The 20,556-nt window shown below is 39.8% G+C and overlaps 1 long non-coding RNA gene across 1 annotated transcript in view; it reads right to left on the bottom strand.

Moving 5' to 3' along the window:
• Positions 1 to 6,986: 6,986 nt before the first annotated feature.
• Positions 6,987 to 20,556, bottom strand: part of LOC138288592 (uncharacterized) — a 55,923-nt gene continuing 42,353 nt past the window's right edge. Inside the window, exon 2 of the long non-coding RNA XR_011202479.1 lies at positions 6,987 to 7,141. This is a non-coding gene — a long non-coding RNA (uncharacterized lncRNA). The remainder of the gene's footprint in view (positions 7,142 to 20,556) is intronic.

Below are 20,556 nucleotides of genomic sequence, written 5' to 3'. Positions count from 1 at the left end.
TGCAATGGCACCCACAGCTTGGAGACTGTCCAAGAGACTAATCATGCCCCGCCAACTTGAATCTAGCCTCTGTTTTCATTCTGGTCATGTCGCTCTGGCTAGGCTCAGCACAAGATCGTCTCATGATGTAGATCAGGGGGCATGGGCTGCACAATTGCAGCAGCTGATGAGTCTAACTGCAGCAAGCAGAAGCCAGCCCCGAATCACTTGCCTCCAGGAAGGAGCGTTAACCTGTCACAGAATGGGCTATGCCAGTTAGGCCTTCCACACCAGGAATCGCCTTCCTTCCCCGTAACTCTGACAAAGGACCCACGCCATTCCCCAGGCAGTTAAGCGCAGCATGTTTTGCTACTTAAATCACAGTGGGCATGGGTATTATGCTTACGGAATCAGATGGCTGTAGCTACTGGATAATTTTAACGGATTTCAGCTTCATCCCCAGGACCTTCTTTACATTGCAACGGTAGGAAGCTAGCTCTTTATGTGGTATGTCAATAACTAGATATACCATGTTAAGAGTTCAGAGGTTCCCCAATGAGTGAATCAGGGCTTGCTATCCAATCCCAAAGTTCTCTATTTGGAGGTAGTGTGGTCGAGCAGCCTTAGGCCAAACAGAGAGGAGTACAAGACATCTACAAATATACACTATAGTCAATGAATGAAACACAACTCAAGAAGGAGATTCACACTAATGCATAAAAATAGCAAGTATCTTTATATATGTTTATGCAGAGAAAAATTGTTCAGGTAAATATGTTTTTAAATTGGAATTCTTTATAAGTTGAGAAGTGGGCACTGTGCAATTTCTGAGTTTCCTATGGGAGGAAAAAAAAAGTTCTGCAAACAGGTAGAGTACAACAATTTACAAGACCAGTCCCGAGAGATAAGGCGAGTAGTGGGCAAGGTCCAAGGCAGCACCACCAACACACCAACCAGCTGCACATGGGTGGCTGGGTACAAGACAGCGTTGGGTGGCCAATGTGTTTCAATGGAGACCGGTCACTGCGAAAAGAGGCTGCAGGCTTTGACCAGGAAGCCAGTCGGGCTAAACCAACAGTGGGGCTGAGGCCTCATGATGCTCGGGCACAGGTCCTTTGCTCCATGGGTCAGGGGCAACGGGTGCAGCGGTGTCAGGTTTTCCCTAGTCGAGCGGTCGCAGTAGAATGGGGGCTGCATGCAGAGGCAGCAGGAGTCGTCGGGGAGTCCAGGAGGGTTGAAACCACGATGGACTTGGACTCTGGAGGGCTGGAGAACCTTGGTAGCAAAGGTGGCCCACTTGGATGGAGGCGACTGGTATAGTGGTGGCTTCAGGTGTCAGGTTTTGGCAGTTCCGGAGGCTTCAGAGTCCTTTCTTTGGCATTTGGAGGCGAACAAGTCAGCTGTTCACAGGAGACCTTGAGTCTTTTTCAAAGGCAGGCAGGCAGTCCTCCTGGGTTTCTGGAGACACAACTGCATGATGAGTTGTCTTTGGTACAAGTTCCGATGAGGGATGCAGATAGGCTGGCAAGGTTGGTACCACGTCAACTGTGCTTCTCCTCTTCTACTTTTGTGGCTCTTCAGTGTCATTTGTCTTCCTAGTTTGTCAGGATCTGCTTCTCTGGTGCCAGGGGCTCCCCTAAATACTGAGTTTATGGGTGTTTTGGGGAGTGCAGAGTAGTAGCCAATGGGCTACTTACTTTTGGGGTCACTATACTCCCTATATGACCACTTCCTGTGGGAAGTGGGCATAACCCTGTCCCAGAGTTCCTAAATATGCCAACACCAAGATGGCAGATTCTGAAATCGGGACCGACATGAGGGGTGAACATACCTCTCTGAATACAAAATTTACTGTCTGTCCAGGTCCCAAAAAGGCCCCAGAGCTTCCCACCTTGGAATGTAGATCTGCAGGCCACCCTCCCAGAGCAGGCTTTGTGTTTGACCACCTGAGAGCAAAAGCTCTCACCTTAGAGGGTCAGACTCGTGTCTGGTGGTGGCAGGCTGGCTCAAACTAGTCAGCGAGCACACCAGAGGCTGATTTTGAGGGGGAACCTTCAACGTGCCCTGCGTGTGCATGTATTGATAAATTAATTGCTGGAATCAGTGTTGGGCATAGCAACACAAGATGTTTGATAACAAACATCCCTCTCTTCAGTGAAGCCATCACGAAGCAGGGGAACTGGTACTGACCAGTTTGCAGCAAATGCATTTAAAATGGCTTCCCTGTCCACTTACTATATCCAAGAATCAACAAAAAACATTGCAGGGGCTTTTGCAGATATGCCCTCACAAGTAATATAATTCACTCTGCCTTAGGGCTGTAAGGCCTGCTGTAGGTGTGACTTACATATACTGCATGCAGTGTTAGGGGACATGGCACACCGGCTGCCATGTCATGTTTTCATTTTTGTCTCCACCAAGACACACAGCCTGTAATGGCAGCCTGGCATGTGCTTGGTGAGGGGTCCCTTAGGGTGGCACAATTCGTGCTGACGCCCTTAGGGACCCTCTTCAGTACAGCAGTGCCTAAGTGCCAGGGGTACCATTTACGAGGGACTTATAGAGGGTACTAAGTGATTAACCAATTGGGGAAACAATTATACAGCACTGGGGAAGAGATCTGGTATTGGGGACCTGATAGAAGGAACCCAGTGCACTTTCAGTTGAAATCACATCAGATACCAGGCAAAAAAAAGTGGGAGGTAACCATGCCAGAAAGAGGCACTTTCCTACAGCCACCATCGTGTTTAGTTATGCTAAAATTGGGAAGAAGTGTTTTACCAATAGATTAGTCTCAGTATAGTGAAAAATATTTTGTTGTTATTGTTAAGTGCTTTTAAGTGGTTTCCCACTATCCGAGGCTTAACAAAACCAATAAAGATATTAAGCAAACCAGGTGGAATTAAAGAAAACTGGTTTCCAACCATAAAAGTGATCTGTAAAAAACCATAATAAACCCTGGCTTAAATATACGCAAAGTCTGCCTGCGCACAGGCCTTATCCCATACTAAATTATGGCAATGACTAGTGCCTCTACTCACAGACCGTAGCATGTGTATAAAGTTAACACATCAAGTTTTCCTTAGATATATTTTTCTCAGCAGGTTTTCACAAGTAAATGTAGGTAATTCATCAACAAGAAACAATTGAAAACCCTGGTCATCAGGTTATGCATGTTTAACACTTTTAGAATGATGCAATTTCTGCAACCGGAGTTTATTTGGAAGTATCTGCTTGCAGCCTTGGTGGATGACCATATGCATAATGGCTGGCCATCTTAGAGCTCAAACTGGTTCCATGAAGTGCTTTGCCTCCTTGAGTGGGGCATAAATGCTTTTCAGTCCTGGTTCTGTATACTTAGAGCCAGGGGCAGGAACTCTAATAAAATATGGAACTGAACATATATTTAAACAACATTAATTCAATTATTTCACAACATATAGGAAGCTGCTCTTAATTACCAAATTAAGAAATATCGACCAAAACAAGTTTATTTGGTCATTCTCATAAGCAAACATTTGACTGTGATCTTTTTGCAGTGCTAAACAGAAGTGTTGTGGAATGGCCATATTTAGACCAAGTGAAATCTGAAGAAAATATCGACAAGTATACTAATAATATGTAGGAAACAGGCATCTCTGAAAAACTTAACAGATGCAATTCACAAAGGAAAGCAAAAGTACCAGACAGCGGAAAAATAAGCTTAAGTGTCAACATTTCTGTGGTTTGTACATTAGGAACAAGAAAATCTACAAATATCAAATAAAAAAAATTAAAACTGAAAAACTGAAATCCTGACCAAAAAAATGCCTTTACCTTGCTGATTACAAATAAGTGCATACCAATTATTGTTATTCTGATAAACATGATTTAAAAAAAGGACTGGATAAAGGTATTTTTATGGTCTGTCTGGTAGTTGGCAGCAATTTTTCTGTAAATCATACTGATTGCACCAAAAGAGAACATCAAAAACAACATAGTAGAGATATACTAGTTTAATAGGTACTATACCAGACCTTCCAAAATTGTAACTCTATTTATAAAGTTGCTTCATACCCCTGAGGAGGCGTTGAAGCACTTTTTAGCCAGTACCACACTTCTCCCGAACACAACATGGATTGGTGTATGGAAATATAAGCTGTTAATTTGTTCGGACATGCAAGTCTGTTAGTTAGATTGAATAGGATAAAGGAGGGAACAGTACCAAACGTGTCACTTAGGAGATCACAGTAGTAAAATAAGGTTTTGGGTGACACAAGGAGGGACAGAGGAGAGAGGAGACCAGAAGACGTTGTTAGGGAGGTCATAGTAGTACAAAGAGGTTCTGGGATGAGTAAGAGTGGAGGTAGAGGATATACTGAAAGAGATAGGATGAGGCAGTAGTGGATTGGAGAGAGTCAAAGTTTTTTTCTACAGTAGGAGTAAAGTAACACATATAAAGATACATGACTACACAAAGGTATACATGTACATAGAAAATAATAAAGAGACACTAAGTTGTATTATCTACACCTACCAACCTTTTGTCTACAATCCTATCAGAGTGTAGGTTTGGGAGGTAAGGAGAAGTTCTTTACCCCACTCTTAGAAAGCGAAATTCTGGCCATTTTGTTTTTTGAACTCTCCTGAATTTATAATTCTCTGTATTTTGGGCTTAGCAGTTTGACTGAAATTTCTATCTGACCAACTGCAATTTGTGCCTATGTACTTTGAATATTTTTTAAGTAAAACGTACAATTAATGACTTTGTCTTTCTGTGACAATGGAAAACGTGGGATCAATCCCTGCTTCACAAGACTGTGTGATGTTAGGCAAATATTTTATTTCACAGAGCCACCTTTGTTTGTATGTCATTGTATTTACCACAAATCCCAAGTGGAACTGCCAATTCCAATTAAACAATTGTTGTAAGCAACATAGCAGCATATTCACTCTTCTACTACATCCTTATCTTGGATTAGACCTGTTGTGATCTCATAATATTTTGGAGTGTATTTTGTTAGGCATCTTTTCACAGAGTTGTTAATAAATCAGAGGATACTGGCACACCAAATATGGACAACAGAAGTGCAAAATAACTATATCCATTTCATCATGTGTTCCGTCAGAGTAACATATTAGGGAGAAAAATGCAAACATGCCATGATCAGCAATAAAATTACTATGCTCCAAAACAGAACAGCGCAGAGGAACAATAATGAATCAAATAGTCAGGTTTAGCATTAATAAGACCTGTCTTCATAGACTGAAATACATTATTTAACATTTCACCCAAGATTATTCTTCATTTGCAGTCAGAATTATACATAAAATGGCACACCAGGGAAATTTAATAAACTCTGTCATGATATAAAATGGATGACACACAGCTTAGAAACCATGGAAGAGGTTGGGCCATACTCAGAAAATACTAAGACTCTAAACATGTAGCAAACATCACTGAGACAATACAAAGTTAATTAAGTAATTTGTTATAAGCTAACTATAAGCTGGTTTATTACTTACCTCAACTAATACCTGCATGTTTAAAGAATTTGAAATAATTTGCAGGATGGGTAAACATTTCTTTCCCATATAATATCAAGGACTTCAAACCTTTATTCTTTTTGAGCAAAGCCCCTATAAGCAAATGTGCTTTTTCAAGTACTCACATTGGCATGACAATGCAAAGTATTCATTTGTTCGACAAAATGCCATTACCTTACAAAAAAATAAAATGTAACATTTCACAGTAACAAGAATATAAAATGTTTGTGACAGTATGACAAACACTAATGTTTCCATTCATAAAACCACCAATCATTCCAAATTTCAAAAAAGGTGTTAGCACAGGGGCACAGCCAATGTTAACAGCCATCTCTAGACCACCTTGAAAGGTGACCATTACAAAAAACACATTCTTGCAATACTTTGCAAACTATATTTACAATTTACAATAGGATTCAATGAAGGTGTTGTGCCCAAGCCTTTTTCTGAGGTTTTGAAAAAACCTGAAACCAAATTAAGAATGAAAATCCATGTGCAGCGGGAAGCCTTGTCAAATAATGTTATGTAAATATCCATGCTTAGAGAGAATGTAGCTAAATGTATCTTGCTTTATACATGCAGCTCCTTTGCAAACAATAATCTTAATTCACTTTACAAAGGATTGGTTTCAAAGATAGTTTGCAAAACCTCAAGACAAATTAAAACTAAATGTGCATCATAGAATTCAGGGATCCAACTCAATCTGCATTAAATGTACATATTGAAATGTACCTGTACCAGTTACATTCATTCAGGAAACATGGTTAAGGCCCTTAAATATTTCCATGAATGTACAACTGTAAAGTGGTGAACAGACTAAAAATCACAAAACTGTTACAATGTCAATTAAAAAAATTATAGCAATATTGACCATACATGGGTAGCTGCACATGGGTACAAATACATGTTTATGCTCCTCTGATAACTACTATCCTATATATAGAAATTTACAAATAATGTTGGAATAGGATGCACCCAGCATGTTTTACATACCATACATGTCCAGCTAGAAAAATAACATTATCAGAGTGTTGCATACTCCATATCAAATAAGTATTTAGAACAGTTTATTTGCAAAGATTATGCAATGAATATGATAAACCAATATAAAGCTACTGCATGTTTAGGCCACAATATTTTAGCAGTTATTTTGTAAAAAAATGAATAATGTACTGTCCCTGAGGTATGTTAACATCAAATAATTTGAACATATTTACACAGTGGCCGCATTAAACAGTTTATTACAACACTACATCTATTGTAATCAAAGTGGAACCATTTACAGACATTATCAGAACATGAACGTTTTAACAACAAACAACTATAAAAACAATGAGTTACTCGACTTCCAAATGCTTGGAGATTATTATTTCAAATGTAGATTAACCAGTAATAACGTTGCAAAAGTTATAACTTGAAAATCACAAGTTTCGTTCAAATAAAACAGTTAAGCAACATAAAAATAAAAGTAGAGCTACTGGTTACCATATTTGCAGATTTGCTTTATTCACATCTATTTCTGTTCATGTTATCCATGAATTCTTAGAAGTTCAGTTCAATCACATGAAGCAAACTGCTTGCCAAGTGTGTTTCTCCGTGAAGTGTCTCCTGCGATGTGTTCCTCCTCTTCCTTCAACTGTAAGGTGTCAAAATTTATGATGTAGATTTTGCTATGCCCCATGAAAAAAAACATTTGGCTTAACTATACATAGAATACATCTATCACTTTCCGAAGATGGTTAATATAATGACAGAATCGGAATCTACTAAGCACAGCAAAATGGCTGTCTGGTGCAAATTCGCAAACGGGCTTACACATATTTAGCAAATATCTGGATGCTGAAATCAACTTTTTAGAGATAGTTTCCGATGCTGTGAAGGTGACTTTACTCTTTAGAAAAGCCAGTCCATTTAAAAAGTCTAAATAAGTAGACAACAGGCTAACTTGTAATTACAGACACCGAATACTAATAAAATACAAATCTTAAATGTGCCTCCATTCAGAAAAGTTACAAAATAGCAAATTAAACTTACGTTTAAAAGACATGATGGCAGTAAACTTTAAACCCTGAACACCAATGTACGACCCAATGTGGAAGAACTGCAAACAGGCAAAATATATACACTCCTCTGTTCTGTATGCAGAATATACATGAAGACATTTAAATACGAAGGGGACAAAGTCAATCAAAAACATCAATAATGTTTGGTTACAAAAGTCATGTTACACTCATTTACCATGTACATTTCCATTTATTTTATGCACCACCTGCTGGGTTGTTGTCTGCCGAAACATCATTATACTTATGTGGTTAGAAAAATAAAAACAGACTGAAAATATATATTTTTTAAAACAACAACTCCATCATTTCATAACAAGTACGAAGCAACTCTTTCAGAATATGCTATATACACAACTGGTTGTAAAGTAATTTTCGAGGGGACATAAATCAACAGTGAATATGTTCACCATAATAAATAAGATAAAACTGCACTGTGCTAGTGCAAGATAGGATCAGCATTCAGGAATTCATGCAAGGTTTAATTTTGTGTGAATATTGGGGTTACTTAAATGAAAAACTACTACACAATAACGAATGGTTTCAAGAAAAGTATAAAATGTATGTAAGAAAGCTATGCAGTAGCTGGCAAGATTCCAACTAGACAGTACTGTTTAATTGGCCTACTTCTAGAAATGCAGTGAAATTCGTACAAGTTACTAAAAGTAGTGACTCTTCGCACTTCCTGACCTACAGCGACCCTTCCTTCAAACCTGCATTAGAAAACTCCCAGGAGACATGAGCACTTTTGCACAGCTCTCAGCAGAAAGAGGAGCAGCATTGAATGCATTGTTCGAACTATGGCCTTGTCCTCCTTCATCTGTCCAATCTTAGACTCATGTTCATTTTCGCACAGATTACACCCACTTCAGATACATGAAAGCAATGCAGTGAGACAGTTTGTTTGTCTCCAGAAAGGCAAGCTGCAGTTCTAGTAGCCCTAGTGTCTGGAGTGAACAGCATTGCAACCCATTTCTACAGGCTCATAGTAAGATCCCAAACAATAAAAGTGATATTTTAGGTGGGCGGGTGGGGGGGGTTTGAAGGGAGGACCTGAAGGAAAATCTGCAGAAATGTAATGCTACATGTCCAGACAAAATGTTTCTCCCTTTGGTCTGACAAAAATGAGCATTCAATCTAGAGGTGTTTGGTGAAACATGCTTTCAGCATTCACAGACTCGTTTGAGGCAGACCTAAAAGGATCACCCAGTGTTAAGTACAAATCCAAGTGAATTCGCAGTACAAACGGAAAGAAGAGTATTAGTACAATTGGGAGTAATACTAGTAAACGCAACAATTTAATGCCATCGACCTCATGGGTTCAAATGTTTTCACAAAGCTGAACATTTAAGTCCTGACCTACATCATCTCTCAAAACAACGGGTTGTATTAAATTTCTGCTTAACAGAGTTAAAGATGAAAAGTGACTATCAATTTCTATGGATGTAGACAGGGAGCTAGCAGAAACGGCAAGACTTCACCTACATCTCACACTTCACCAATGCAAGACGCAAAAGCAGGAACATGGCCTAAGGTACACAAAGTGAAGTCAAGTATGATCCAGGAGAGCTGCGTGGTAACTACCTAGCAATTTGTTTCTATGCTGCAGAGGAGAAAAACTCTGTCTACCTGTCAAGGGAAATTTGATGTGGTCTAACAGGTGCAGGCTGTAATGTAAGGTTGCAAGCCCAAACTCAGTGTTGGGAAGTATAGGCACCTAGAGGCCACATTCTCCTCTGATCATTGCCTCAAACCCCACCAAGATCACAAAATATTACCCATACTGGGCACTGTTAAGAAATGAACACCCATGATGCTCCTGACGGCTGAAATGCTGCAAATTCTTAATTGAACAAATCACAAAACTAGCTACATACCCATGCAATTGGCCTTTGAGAACTCAAGCCGAAAACATATGTAATAAACTTTCTCTGGTACAATTTCTAAGTTATGAAATGTGCAGAAACTGCATTCCCAAAATAGAAAGTTAGAGGAGAGGGGAAATGTGGGCACCTATGGGAGTAGACAAACATAGAAGCGCTTGTGAGGGAAGAGATGATACGCTAACTGTGCTAACATATTAGATACCTAAAGCAGAGAGAAATGACTGGAGTCCTGTTGCAAGGAGATGCTTGAACATGTAGTGACACTAACACAACATTTAACTGTTAACAGCTGTGCAAAAGTGTTCTATGTAGTAGTAGGGAAGAGGTGGTCTTGGGATCAACTGTTTCTGATCATGCATGAATCACAAATTCGTACAGTAATGCATTTGTGATTTTTCTTTTTTTAAAGCATTTCTTCTGTTGCCTTCTTGTATACGGCAAAGGGCAGCAATGAGAAAAAAATTACATAGACTGTGTCTATGTAAGCTTGCGTGCTGAAGAAATTAAGCCTTGGCAAACACATGGTTTATCGGACAAGTAAATAGGCAAATTAAAAAAAATACTTTATCATGAATATGACATGCACCAAATAATATTTAGTAAGAACAAGGATTCGATTACATTTGCTTTTGATTAACCTTTTACACAAATTTAATTGGGAGCTGAAAAACGATATATTATGAACAAGAAGACTTACAAACAACAAAAGAAAACTATTGATTACATTGTTTATTTTCATGCCCAAATGATGTGTAGTGATATCCGAGGCCATGTTAATAGTATACAGACAAGTAACAAAGAATCCAAAAATTGCTCTGATGATTTTGGTCTCTCAGCATACTAAATTTGAGAATACCATAACACTTGTGAAAACAGCAAGTCAACCTAAACCAGTGTGTTAAAAAACGTGCATTTGTCAATTAGGGCTGCTTCTTGCTCTCTTAGAACTAAAAGAGTTTGGGATTTTGGGATGTCTTTCAAAATGGTATCCACTGCATTTCCTTTTTCAAAAGTGAAATTATCAGTGAAAACATCAAACTTACACATAGGCTAGGTATATTGTAAGGCACTATTTTAGAGATAGAACACTGAAAATGAAGCTAGCATCTCTTTGTATTGCCAAGCAAGGAATAAGGGGCCAAAGTAGTAACATTAATGCAGACAGAAAAACAACTCAAATCGGTAAAACTCATTCTACTGCAGTGCCTACAAGTGTCTCAAGATCGTGACTACAAAGAGGCACATCAATATTCAAAAATTGCATAACAAAACTTTCAAGTATTCATAGTCCAGAAAATAGATAAAGTAAAAACGGCAAGAGGAACCAATTATTTTATGTTTTCTACCCAGTCGTTCAATAGAAGTGATCCAACATTTCAGAGCATGGGATTATTAGCACAAACAATTTGACACATGACCAGTGTGTTGAACATGTAGGTCACATAATGAAAATTACTTCTGAAAACCCCTTTAGAACTATTTCATTGAATTGGCATCTGTTTCACACAAAAACGAAAAAAATCCTAATAAAATAAAAATAAAACTCAACTGATCATGGTTGCAAAGAGATCTTTGTAAAGGTGTAGAAAGACAGCAGTTCAACAGAATCTTTGAACTTCATTTTCTTCAACATGTGGGGAATAAGTCTTCTTATAAACGAAGGTGTTGAATGCAAATGGTTACAATCATAATGTAGGCGAACAGGAATATCAGTACTCAATTAATAAAATATGAATAACAAACGTTATCAGGGTATTTTGTAAATCACTGAGGAGTTACATGCTAGAGAGGGAAAAGTGCATTTAGAAAGTCATCGGAAATGGGGAAATATATGGTGTTCTGCTGATACAACCCATTCTCCTCAAATCACACCTATGAATCATACCATGATATTCTTTGTTAACCTACTGGCATTTAGAATCTGATTATTGTCACTAAAATGTTACTGTAACCTCTAAACTGCATCACAATAAGATATATCAATCCGCTGCAAGAACTACAATCTAGAATAAAGGTCATACATGTTTTTACATACCCAAACTTTTATGTAGTATCGACCTGTGACAATAATAGTAGCATGGCCTAGGCAGCATATCGATACCTTAACAGGGAAGACCACCGAATCATTCTGACAAGAAAATATTCCTAGCTTGTGAATACAATCAAACACAAAGAGCTGTAACGTTTATACTGGCCTCAACACATTAGAACAACTTTACTAAGCAAATTTGTGGTTGATCTGGCAACTGAACAATTGTGCCAATGCAAAGAGCTAGCAACACAGACGAATGACTGCAGATGACAGTAAGTGAAAACAAGAACCACAGTATGCTCTTATAAGAATATGAAGTAATAAGAAATGAGGGAATTAAAATTACAACTGAATCCTACAGCATCAGTAGTAAACAGCTGTGTGCTTGGAGATGAACCAAATTCCAAGTTGTTTTCCTAATGGAAAAGTTCACACAAGCAGACGTGAAGCACCAGGAAGCCTGTCAAACGTAACTGGCAAACCTTTGACATAAAAACGGGCTAGTATTTCCATACACTTAAGTCTCAGGCCCATTACTACCATCACTTGTTAGATGGGCTTTACATTGGCAAAACTCCAATTCAAACTAAATGTTGGTACAGTAACACTGCAATTCAGTAGTGACCAAGTAAACATAACTATATACATTATATTTAGTGCTCCATTGTCAGTGGGCACTAAAGGCAGGGACAGTGCCTAAGGTGTTGATTAAAGCAGCAATGCTGGTTGCAGATGTCCAATCATACCACACATTTCATGGTATAAGTGTTTACCGTAGGTGGTAGGGCCCTGAATCGTCTTATAACTGCTATCAGTGTAAGTGTTGTCATGTACTTTCAATCATTTGTAGCCACAAATAATTCTGTGGAGGTGGGTATTAGGAATGCGATCAAAATCCTTCTCGGCTGCAGGCTTGGTAGCTGTGGCTCAGCCACACCACTTCTGCTGATTAGTTGAGAAAAGGGAGTGGTACCCAGAAACAAGAACTGCATCCATTTTACTATGAAATACACCCCAATTACCTGCTCACAACCTAGTTTCCGCCATCCCTTCTCAATCACAACACACAAACCAGACTGTTAAATGTACAACGCCTCAGATTCGAAATGTGCCAGCTGCAACACACATTCGTTGTTGCAAGTGTTCTACTCAATACTTTAAATAACTAAAGTAAACAATTAAGCCTCAGTAAGTTGAAAATAGCCAGCAGTGGGGCAAAAAACCTAAACATGACACACACACAGTGGGGACAAAAGACATTCACCAATTACAAGAAACCTAGCAAGACTCTCAGATATCATACAACTGTACATCTGTGATGGGAAGAGACTCCATGACAAACAGCAGACTTGGCAGTAAAGAAAGGTAAGCAGAAGGGCTGCACTCATGATAAGGAGTATGTAATGCTCTAGTGGAAGGCTGAGGGAAATGATTATTCGTTACTGCAATTCTGCTGGGACAATATTGTGCAACAGTAAGTTGATAGACCCGAGAGAGTTCCCTGAACCTTTTTGGGAGAAGACATGCACTAATATAGAAGGGAAGCCGACAATGAGAGGGAAAGATATTGTGCTTTAAGGAGTGAAGATACTGACAACGTTTTCTAGCGCATATCTATGACAAAATGTTTAGTCACTATGTAACAGCATGTCCACCAGGTAAAATATGTTTAAGTCTTCAGATACATTTCTCACTGGATTTTTTTATGCTTAAGATTTGACTAATTATGCCTTCAGGGTTCCTGAACCTATTATGAAACGTACAGAAGATACTGACTTCAGCCACATCCTCTCAATGCACGTACGAAGATTAGTGGCTCATGGTATGGCAGAAGAGCCCAAATAACGCAATACTGAAAAGCACGGACAAAAAGACCCAGTAAGACAGAGACACAGCTAGGGAGTTAGACCACTACGCAAATCAGCAGAAAGCTACAAAGAGGCAATCTGCGGGGAACAGAGAGACTGACACTGACAAAGGGCAAACTACAAAGCGAAAAAGACGGGCTGAGGCAGGCAAAATGGTAGGCTGAATATTCAGTCTAAAGAGAAAGCTAGTTAGTTGCAGAATTTGAGACATTTCAGGGAAATACGGATACGAAGACTGCCACAAAGATAGGGTGACAGCCATCAAAGCCTGGCTGAGCTCAAGATTACCAATAAATTTGGCAAAGGGTTTCCTGACTCAGTTTACAGCACTAAAGATAGGAATGCAAATATAATTTGAAGAACGACTAAAAAGGTGAATAGATTAAATGTGTGCAGAAATCTCCAAAACAAACCAGCCACTCTATAGCAATATAATCATTATACGTCAAATGCTAAAGGTTTGGGCTAATATGTTGAAACTCTTGTTCTCCACTTTCAGTACAAACGAGAACATTTTGATCTAGTTTCAAACTGAAGCTCTGCCCTCACTGACAACAAGTTCTTGTTCAAGTTTTATTTCCATACATAAATATCTTGCATTTGCAAGAACTCAATGTGATAAACAAAAGGTAGGCTCAAAGGTTAGAAGCAAGGAGAGTATAAGGACCTTTGCGGAATAGCCATCCAGCTCACAGCATCAAACTTCCTAGCGCCTGAGAACCCCTGGGTGATAAGCCCCACTCTATAAATTGATTTGGATCTGGATGATGGGGATACTGCACTGTAGCCTTCTAGTAGAAAATGTAGTTCCTAAAAAAAAGATGGAAAATGAAACTTTCCTATTATAGTACAGTCCAGTTAAGAGCACACTAGGTCAAAAAAGGCATACTGCTCCTTCAAGTTACCAGCTTTCAACTCCCAGCAAGCTTTGTACTAAGAGATTGAGCCACAGCCTCAGTGTTTTTTTTTTGAAGGCTTAATTAACAAAGGAGAAATCGATATTTAATAGAGACAGACATGTACGGAGCATGAAAGCTTTTTTTTTTGTAACATTAACGAGGATTCACACAATGCAAAACCAGGATTACAGTAGGTAACTATTTTCCGCATAGCAGCATCTCACTGATAGCCATAAATGTATAACAGATTAAAAAGCTGATACTTCAGGTCATATGTCAATAAAATCTAACAGATCTGACTAGTACACTTTTATTATTACAGAGAGTCAAGCACACAGGTTTTTATAACTCCTTTCCTGCTAGAATGTCAGCCCTAGTGTTTGAACGACTGAAATTGTGAAAAAGGACTTTTGATTTGGGCCTTTTCGGTAGGCTGTAATGACAGTCACATGAAGAGTACTACTCCCAGAAACTCAGGGAGTTGCGGAGTCGACCCAGAAGGAGGCTCCGAGGATGGAGGTCTAGAGCTCCTTTTCCTGTGTGCATCATCTGACCGATGGGGCGAAGTTGAAGAACGTTTCCTCTTCTTCGATTTCTTCTTGTGCTTATCCAAGCGTCCCGACAATTTAGAATAGGACAACGCAGAGTGAGGGTTCCTCAAACAGTCTTGGAGCCTTCCTCTTGACTGGGAGCACGACTTCAGGTTGTGGTGGAGCTCCAAACACCAGAGACCAGGTAGGGATCCATGAAGGACATCACTGACAGGAGTGGCAAGGCTTGTGGCGCCTATATACGACCCACAATGCCATATCTGCTGAACACGATTGCAATGATGGACGCTGAGTCAACTGACACCACCTGATGGGGTGCAAGGGTACTGCTTGAGAAAAATCTCCAGATCCAGACTCATGCCTGGGGGAAATTGTAAGGTAAGGAATCTACAACTAGAAATCTCTATCCGATTTGAAAACTCTCTGAATGCATGCAGTTGATGTCTGTTCTTTTTGGTAGAATTTTGAGAGGAGTTTTTATAATTGCATAGTAAATGTGTGGTCAATGATTTGCAAAACGTACTTGTCTAATGTTATCTGGATTCACTCTTAATTATTTTGATACAGTCCCTTCCACCAGAGCATCAAACAGAAGAGAGGAACTGTTGTCCTTATTGTTTTGAGTGGCTGCTTAACTTGCTCCATGACTAGGAACGTTGTTTTTGCTGCCATCCTCTTCCTCTAGAGGGACATCTTTGTTAAGCTGCTGCTGCGGTTGCTGATTATTTTGCAATAATAGTCCTGCTCATGTGCAGGGACGCCAGAGCACTTTTTCACAATACATGTTCTTAAGTGCAGATGTTCGCCTTTTTTCGGGAAGGCCTGCAGAGTCACTTAAGAGAGAAAAATATTATACAGCCTATACGAACAGGCATCAATGGCCCAATTATTCATCTCGTACTTAAAAAAGGGCCAGGAGAATAAATATGTATATAATTTAATTCTTTTTCTGTAAAACAGCATAGTTGTATTTCACAAACCCTTTTTTGTTAGAAGAGAGAGATGAAGAAAGGCAGGGCACTGTAGCACCTTAGGGTGCCATTATATGAGATAAAATAGAAACTGCGTGCTTAAGAACCTAGAGACCACTCATGCGGAGCAGGAGGTGGTTTGGCCAAATGTTGGCTAAAAATTTTCAACTAAAATTACTTGTTTACTATTTTGCACGACGCTTCTGGTCTCTCTCTAGCTTTTTCTGTTTTCTCCTGACAGTAAATAGATGTATTTTGACAGATAAATGCCTTCTCTTGATAGACAGATGCCCAGCCTGTGGGAGAAAAATGGCCAAGACAGACCCTCATGAGATGTGTATTCTCTGTCTCCCTGAAAGTCATGTTCCTGAGATTTGTCACCACTGCAGTAACTTTTCCAGGTGCACCTGAAGTATTGGGAGAAGATTTGCCTTCATGGTACAGAGGAGGGAAGGACACAACAGATGGAGTCTGAAGGTGGAATCTCAGAGTGAGGAGAGGGTTAGACCTTTTCCAGGGCTCGGTTAGCTGCATCTGGAGGGCATGCCAGGAAGAAAATATCAGAAAAACGTCACTGGTCCCAGTTGACATTGAGGAGAGCTACGGCACACCTACCTGCGTGCCGTCCTTCCATTGGCTGACGTCGAGGAAATGCCGCAGAGTAACATCAAGACAATAAGCATAGACGTTGATGACACCACCGTCAACCAGCAGACCTTGTACGATGTCAAAGGAACAGGCCTCGAAAAATCATAAAAATTTTACTAGCCTGAATAATCTACTCGACCTAACTGCAATGTACTTGACCTAGAAATGAGTCTCAAACTGTGTGATCATAGGCAGTATTGTATTTTACAGTCACCTTTTTCTTCATTCTCACATATAAGTGCACCTTCAAATATGGGAGTTCAGCATTTCTGCTGTAAAAAATCCTCTTTTGTTTAATTCAATCCACTAAACTTTTGCTCCATGTGTGATAAATCTAGCCCACATATAGGGTCCACATGCTCCATGCACGACTTGCCTCTTAGTTTATTAATAGCTTTGCCATCAGGGTAAGAGTGTTTCTCAGCTTATGTTTAAATATTCATTTTTATTACATTTTTTAAAATAAATATATTACTAAAGCATGATGTGGGAGCGCACTGTCATATACAGACAGTTAATCTCCAAGAAATGTTAAAAAACCTTCCCACTAACTTGCAGCTTTACTGATAAAACTATATAGTGTATTAGCAATAATCAGTGAAAATCAGGTTTCAAAAAACAGTTATGAGCAAATCACCAAATAAAGTGCTCTTACTTTTTTATCCTATTAAATATTTTTTTCATCACACAAACAAATGGTCTTTCACAGCTACTGAAACATTTTTAAATGTTTCTAAAGTTGACTTAGTTATATAAATGTTGTGTGTTACAGAAAAAACTGATACAAAGAGCCTTTCATTTCACATAGGTCAGACAGTTCACCTTACAAAGTCCTGGAACTCTGCAGTCACAAGGAAAAGCATTTGCATTGCAAGAAGACAAACTGACTTTTGATCTCTGTCTCTGAACACAGAGCAAATATGACAAAAATAAGATTTAACAGCATCTTAATTGCTAATTCAGTTTCTGACTGAACAGAACACCTGTTCTTTGTTCACTCCCCAAAAGGGGCGAGTAGGATCTAAAAATAGCTCGACCTCATAAAATAAAACTCGCCATAGCGAGTGGTTGAGTAGATTTTTCAAGGCCTGTGCGCCCATCGATGTCATCAAGGAGGTCATCAAGGCACACTCTTCCAACGAGACGCCAGGTCGACATCGAGAACCCTTTCAACATTGTGTAGGCTACAAGATGCAAGAAAAAGAAGTCTAATCTACTTCTCCACAGATTCTGAATACTATAGAATGTACTCCCCTTCATCAGGAGCTCAAGCAGGTTCTCCACCACTAGCCGCCTTCTCCTAATCCTCCTGCACCACTTCCACCACCACCTACGGCACTGATTCCAACTCCAGCACCCAGATCTGTGTCCAGATCGTACTATCAGAGCCCAAGATGCTCTCCCGACTCATCCAGGCAATCCCGTCATCATTCCCCAAGAAGATCTCGGTCAAGGCATCAGTATGGACATGCCTCCCACTTCTACAGGATTATACTCCCCAGTGCTCTCAGACTATCCACCTCCACACATCACCAGAAGAGGATGTCACAACATTTTAAGAGGTTCTGGTGAGGGAAGCAGCAAAACTTAACATCCCTATGTCGACTCCAACGCCATCAGTCATTTTTGAAACTACAACACAGGTCAGCATCAAGGCCTCTAGTACCAGGTGTTCTTGAACGGGCTATGGAACTCTTCTTGACACCAGCCTCGGTTAAGCCAGCACCATCCAAACTTCAAAAGAAGTATCGCCCTCCAGAGCAAGATCCTGCTTTTCTCCGGACAAATCCTACACTAGATTTGGTGATTATAGTAGCAGCAAAAATACAACATGCCACTACTTCTACAGTACTTCCCATCAAGGAGAGTCGGAAGTTGAAATCCGTGGGTCGTAAACTGTGCAGTACAGCAGCAACTACCATGAAAGCAGCCAGCACCACTGCACTTCTAGGCAGATACGACAAGTTACTCTGGGAATTCATTCACCAGTTGGCAAAACATAAAACTAGAAATACGAGGGAGGACTTAATGGAAATCCTAAATGAGGGATTAATCATATCTAACCAGATCTGTAATGCTGCAGCAGACTCTGCCCTATTAGTGGCTCATGAGTACTGCCACCATGTTTCTCTTCGAAGATACTCTTGGCTCTGCCTTACATCCCTCAAGCCAGAATCACTACAGAGGATACTAAATCTTCCATTCTCCTGTACCACTTTTTGGAAGTCACACCAATGATGAAATGGAACGGATGAAGGCAGAAATGGACACTCTAAAGGCAGTCGGTTTAGAGAGACCCAGAAACACAGAAAATGTTTCTGACTCTACCAACGCTGCTTTTATTCCCAGAGGGTTCAATTTCTTCACTGGTATCAAGGCCACCAGCAAAGCGGTGCACAACAAAAGCACCAAAGACCCTATCAATCGTACCCAGCAGCCTGCTCAAGGAGGTAAGCAGCCATCCAGGTCAAAACCCTGAATCATTACTTCCCTTTCTTCTGTTACCCACTCTGGTGGGGGGAAGCATCCAATATTATCAGAGTGACAAACCATAACACAAGGCTCCTGGGTTCTGAATATTGTTTGCAATAGATCTCGTCCAAGGTTTATCAGTCCTCCATCATCCATACCTCTGAAACCATCCAGTTTCCAACTGCCGCTGTTACGACTGGAGGTCAACATCCTCTTACAGAAGCAAGATGTGGAAACTGTTCCTCACCAGGCATTTATTCCAGGTACTTTCTCGTCAAGAAGACAAAAACTCCAGCATGCATGTTAGTAATTTGCAACTTTTAATGTTTTTCTACTAAGCATTTCCTCTACTTTACATCAGTTAGTCCAATTGAAGATGAATCAATAGGGCTGAAACACTGACTATACATTAGGACTAAAGGACTTCGGATCTACTATCCAAACTTACATCAACTGTTTAAACTTTCTTTTGAACAAGGATCTTTATTGACAGCAGTTAATCTGATTTGACTGTCACCATTTGCTGTCTGTGTCAATGTGCTGTTTGCACTTAAAACACGTTTACACATTACCCAGCATGAAGAGGAAAGTGGAAGAAATGCCTAGTAGCAAAACGTTAAGGGTTGCTAAGTACTAAATTGTGCTAAAAGAAGGGCCAGGAGGTCCTTAGATGTGGTCTCTGAAATAGAACACTTTACAACCTATGTGTAACTTTGGCTAAATTAACATTTCTAGAAAGAATTTATAAGAAATTTATGTCCAAAGTTTTATTTTCTCCTCCTTTACTGTCCCCAGGACTGTCAATATAGCCTAATGTCGATTTCAAATGCCAGCACCAATTCTGCATACAAGCTGAACTACGTTAATACATTTATGAGAAGTTGGGCTAGATATATACCAGGGCCTATTATAAACAAATACTGTAATTAATTAACCCTAATGTATCTATTTTTCACTACCTCAAAGGATTATGCTTGAATCAAGTACCAATATAATGCTTGTTCAGGTTGACTGGGGTGACCCCAGTTCAAAAGCCCACTTGAACAGGACTTGGCCAGGACTATGAATCCTATGTGCGATGGCAGGATGCACTGGTGGTACCAGACCAGTCAATACAAACACTGGCAATGGTGCAGGAATGACCTGGAGAGGTAACAGAATATTCCTCAACAGTGTAGAGTTCCAAGAGACACAACGAGCGACAGTTTGGCATTAAAGGACTACAGGAATAACAAGGCATCACAAGAGATGAGACAAATGGTAAACCCAGTGCCTGGGATCAGGACTTTCCAACTCCAACTAGATGGTAGAATATGCACAGCAAATGAATCTAAAAGACTTCAGGCTGCAAAATGTAAATGTGTCAACTAGTCCTGGTAAGCAGGTTCATGTGTGTTCACAACAGCATTAAACATCCACCATGAAGGCAAATATTCCAGAAAAGGATAGAGCCCAATAAGAGCCCTCTTTCGAAAGGGACCCAATGAATTCAGACCAGACACTGACTAAGTGCTTAGGAAGCCCCCGATTCAAAGTGTGGAATGAGTGAGGCATGGCAGAAGGAAAGTTAGTTAACGCTTGACAAGCTTCCTTGGTCCTGTTCAATAAGAGAAAAACACTGGTCTACATAGTAAACCTGGAAGGATTTGGCTCAATTTTGTTTC

This window comes from Pleurodeles waltl, chromosome 4_1, assembly GCF_031143425.1.
Source record: "Pleurodeles waltl isolate 20211129_DDA chromosome 4_1, aPleWal1.hap1.20221129, whole genome shotgun sequence".
Classification (NCBI taxonomy): domain Eukaryota; kingdom Metazoa; phylum Chordata; class Amphibia; order Caudata; family Salamandridae; genus Pleurodeles; species Pleurodeles waltl.
The sequence above is the reverse complement of the archived record's forward strand: the minus strand, read 5'-3'. Positions and strand labels throughout refer to the sequence as shown.